Consider the following 4,944-nt stretch of genomic DNA (forward strand, 5'->3'; position numbering starts at 1 on the left):
ATAGTATTGAGGTCAGGGCTTTGTGATGGCCACTCCACTACCTTGACTTTGTTGTCCTTAAGCCATTTTGCCACAACTTTGGAAGTATGCTTGGGGTTATTGTCCATTTGGAAGACCCATTTGCGACCAAGCTTTAACTTCCTGACTGATGTCTTGAGATGTTGCTTCAATATATCCACATAATTTTTCTACCTCATGATGCCATCTATTTTGTGAAGTGCACCAGTCCCTCCTGCAGCAAAGCACCCCCACAACATGATGCTGCCACCCTCGTGCCTCACGGTTGGGATGGTGTTCTTTGGCTTGCAAGCCTCAGTTGGTATCAAGGGACCTATCATGTGCCATAAAAACATTCCCCACAGCATTACACCACCGCCACCATCCTGTACCGTTGACACCAGACAGGAAGGGGCCATGGACTCATGCTGCTTACACCAAATCCTGACTCAGCCATCAGCATGACGCAACAAGAACTGGTTTTCGTAGGACCTGGCAATGCTTTTCCACTCCTAAATTGTCCAATGTTGGTGATCGTGTGCCCACTGGAGTTACTTCTTCTTGTTTTTAGCTGATAGGAGCGGAACCCGTGTGGTCATCTGCTGCAATAGTCCATCTGTGACAAGGACTGTTGTTCCAAGATGCCATTCTACACACCACTGTTGTTCTGTGCTTAAATTTGCCTGTGTCACGACTTCCGCCGAAGTCGGTCCCTCTCCTTGTTCGGGCGGCGTTCGGCGGTCGACGTCACCAGCTTTCTAGCCACCGCCGATCCACTTTTCATTTTCCATTTGTTCTGTCTTTGTCTTATCACACCTGGCTTCACTCACCAATCACTTGTTTATTATTTAACCCTCTGTTCCCCATGTTGTATTTGTGAGTGATTGTTATTTGTTACGTGGATGATTGTCAGGCGTTGCACTTTTGTTATGACCGTGTTTTTGGCACTTGTATGTGTTATGTGCTGTCATTTGGTAACCGGTATTAAAGTGCGCCTGTTTATTATACTCCGCTCTCCTGCACTTGACTTCGCCTCCCATATACACGCATTACAGCCTGCTTGTGGCCAGCCTGTTAGCGTGCACGATTCTTGCCATTCTCTTTCGACCACTCATTAACTAGCTGTTTTTGCCCACAGGATTGCCGCTGACTGGATGTTTTTTGTTTGTTGCACCATTTTCGGTAAACCTTTGACACTGTCGTGCTTGAAAAGCCTAGGAGACCGGCTGTTTCTATGCTACTGGAACCGGAGTGCCTGTCACTGATGATGATACCAAGCTTAAAGTTGCTTAGGTCACTCGTTTTGCCCATTTTAACGTTCAATCAAACAGTAACTGAATGCTTTGATGCCTGTCTGTCTGCTTTATATAGCAAGCCACGGCCACATGACTCACTGTCTGTAGGAGCAAACCATTTTCGTGAACAGGGTGGTGTACTTAATAAACTGGCCCCTGAGTGTATTTTGCTAGATACCACAGCATGCAAAATACACTATTCCAAAAACATGCATCCTGTTTGCAATAAGGCACTAAAGTAAAACTGCAAAAAGAAATGAACTGTATATCCTGAATACAAAGTGTTATGTTTGGGGCAAATCCATCACTAAGTACCACTCTTCATTCTTTTCAAGCATGGTAGTGGCTGCATCATGTTATGGGTATGCTTATCATCGGCAAAGACTAGGGAGTTTTTTTAGGATAAAAATAAACAAAATAGAGCTAAGCACAGGCAAAATTCTAGAGCAGGGGTGTCAAACTCATTCCATGGAGGGCCTGGTGTCACCAGGTTTTTGATTTTTCCTTTCAATTAAGACCTAGACAACCAGTTGTGGGGAGTTCCTTACTAATTAGTGACCTTAATACATCAATCAAGTACAAGGGAGGAGTGAAAACCCAGAGACACTCAGCCCTCAGTAGAATGAGTTTGACACCTGTGTCTAAAGGAAAACCAGGTTCAGTCTGCTTTCCAACTGATACTGGGAGACAAATTCACCTTTCAGCATGACAATAATCTAAAATACAAGACCAAATATAAACTGGAGTTGCTTATGTTGTTTAGTGACCTAGTTAGTTTTGACTTAAATCGGCTTCAAAATCTATGGCAAGACTTGAAAATGGCTGTCTAGCAAAGATCAACAACCAACTTGACAGAACTTAAACAATTAAAAAAATTATAATATGCAAATATTGTACAATCTAGGTGTGCAAATCTCTTAGACCTAACCAGAAAGATTCACAGCTGTAATCGCTGCCAAATGTGATTCTAACATGTATTGACCCAGGTGTGAATACTTATCTATACTGAACAAAAATATAAATGCAACAATTTAAAAGATTTTACTGAGTTACAGTTCATATAAGGAAATCGGTCATTTGAAATAAATTCATTAGGCCCTACTCTATGGATTTCACATGACTGGGAATACAGATATGCATCTGTTGGTCCCAGATACCTTTAAAAAAAACGGTAGGGGAGTGGTTCAGAAAACCAGTCAGTATCTGGTGTGACCTCCGTTTGTCTCATGCAGTGTAACACATCTCCTTCGCATAGAGTTGATCAGGTTGTTGATTGTGGAATGTTGTCCCACTCCTCTTCAATCAATCAATGAAATGTATTAATAAAGCCCTTTTTACATCAGCGAATGTCACAAAGTGCTATACAGAAACCCAGCCTAAAACCCCAAACAGAAATCAATGCAGATGTAGATGCACAGTGGCTATAAAAAACTCCCTAGAAAGGCTGGAACCTAGGAAGAAACCTAGAGAGGAACCAGGCTCTGAGGGGTGGCCAGTCCTCTTCTGGCTGTGCCAGGTTGATATTATAACAGTGCGTGGCCAAGAAGTTCAAATGTTCATAGATGACCAGCAGGGTCAAATAATAATAATAATAATCACAGTAGTTGTAGAGGGTGCAACAGGTCAGCACCTCAGGAGTAAATGTCCGTTGGCTTTTCATAGCCGAGCATTCAGAGCCAGAGACAGCAACTGCGGTGGGGTTAGCTGGACATTGTTGGAAACTGGAACACGTCGATCCAGAGCATCTCAATAATGCTGACGTGTGTGACATGTCTGGTGAGTATGCAGACCATGGAAAAACTGGGACATTTTCAGCTTCCAGGAATTATGTACTGATCCTTGTGACAAGGGGCCGTGCATTATCATGCTGAAACATGAGGTGATGGCAGCGGATGAATGGCATGACAATAGGCCTCAGGATCTCATCATGATGTCTCTGTGCATTCAAATTGCCATTGATAAAATGCAATTGTGTTCATTGTCTGTAGCTTATGCCTGCCCAAACCATAACCCCACTGCAACCATGGGGCGCTCTGTTCATAACGTTGACATCAGCAAACTGCACTCCCACACAACGCCATACATGTGGTCTGCATTTGTGAGGCCAGTTGGATGTACTGCTAAATTCTCAAATTGATGTTAGAGGCGGCTTATGGTAGAGAAATTAACATTCAAAACTTGAGACCTTTTATTGGCCTTTTATTGTCCCCAGCACAAGGTGCACGCTTTTCGGTGGACACACAAAAAAGCAGAATAAGACCAATGTACCGACATCACCTGACCCGACGCCTTCATGATACTCCTCGTGACTTCGAACGAATCCCTGATCCATAACCCTCACTCCGACTATAAACAAATCTAGAGATTTCTAAGTGTCCATCACAGCTTTACTTCTTTTGGTTCCTTTCTTTTTCATGACTGTAGCCCACTCATTCTCACTCTCTGTACTAGTGGTTAGAGCATTGGGCCAGTAACCGAAAGGTTGCTGGATCGAATCCCTGAGCTGACAAGGTAAAAATCTGTCGTTCTGCCCCTAAATAAGGCAGTTAACCCACTGTTCCCCGGGTGCCGAATATGTGGATGCCGATTATGGCAGCCCCCCGCACTTCTCTGATTCAGAGGAGTTTGGTTAAATCCAGAAGACACAATTCAGTTGAATGCATTCAGTTGTACAACTGACTAGGTATCCCCCTTTCCCTTACTCTCATCCAAACTGACCCACCAAACCCTCCCCTTGACTGAATTTGAAAAAGCATGAGCCTCTACCATTTTCCTCCAGGAACCCAATCTGTACATTTCTATCCATCCCTAAGAGCTTTGTGGACAAGCTCCTCCAGTGTTATAAATGCTAAAGATGTATGCATGTCTCAAGTGTATGCAGACGGAAGAATATCGTATGCCAGCTGAGGTTATATGCAGCAACTGTGGTGGCGAACATGCGCCTGAGTCCCCGGATTTCCCTGTTAGGTTGAAGGAGACAGAGATGGAGAGAATAAGGGCTGTCCAGCATGTCTCCTATCTGGAGGCGGTGAGAAGAGTGGAAGGAGCAAGTGGCGTTGAAGACGCAATGGTAATTGAGACTGCACCAGTGAATGTTTCTCGGCAATCAAGGGATCCTGATTTGCCTGGAAACCCGACATTGAATTGCATTGAATTCTATGTCAGGCAGAAATGAGTGTTTGAATCAGGAAATTTTCCTTTCAGGACCTCTACAAGCCAGAACGTTGGATACATTTATATTTTAACGTACTTTACTGGTTGTCTGTGCGGTTGGTCCTTTTGGCCTGTAGAAATGTGTGATCCTGATATATTACAGTTGGAGCATTTATTGCATGGTCATAAACTGCACAACACAAAGGAAGAAGAAATAAGAGAACATTTGAATTATTGTGAGTGCAGCAGAACGCTTTTTGGGATTCTGAGTTTACAGCTGTGCCATTGCAAGAAATCCTGTCAAAAGATGTTTCGCCCTCACAGGCCCCTGAGCCTGTAGGGATGTTACTTGAATTGGAATATGACTGAAGGAGTGGGATGTTTTATGTGTCTGTTTTTTTATTTTGTATGATATCGGTTTTTCTTACAATGGATATTTTTGCTATCGTTTACCAAGCGTACGGTAGGTGGCGGCATGCACCTCTATCGCTCGTTTGCA

The sequence above is a fragment of the Salmo trutta genome, chromosome 15, assembly GCF_901001165.1.
Source record: "Salmo trutta chromosome 15, fSalTru1.1, whole genome shotgun sequence".
Taxonomy (NCBI): domain Eukaryota; kingdom Metazoa; phylum Chordata; class Actinopteri; order Salmoniformes; family Salmonidae; genus Salmo; species Salmo trutta.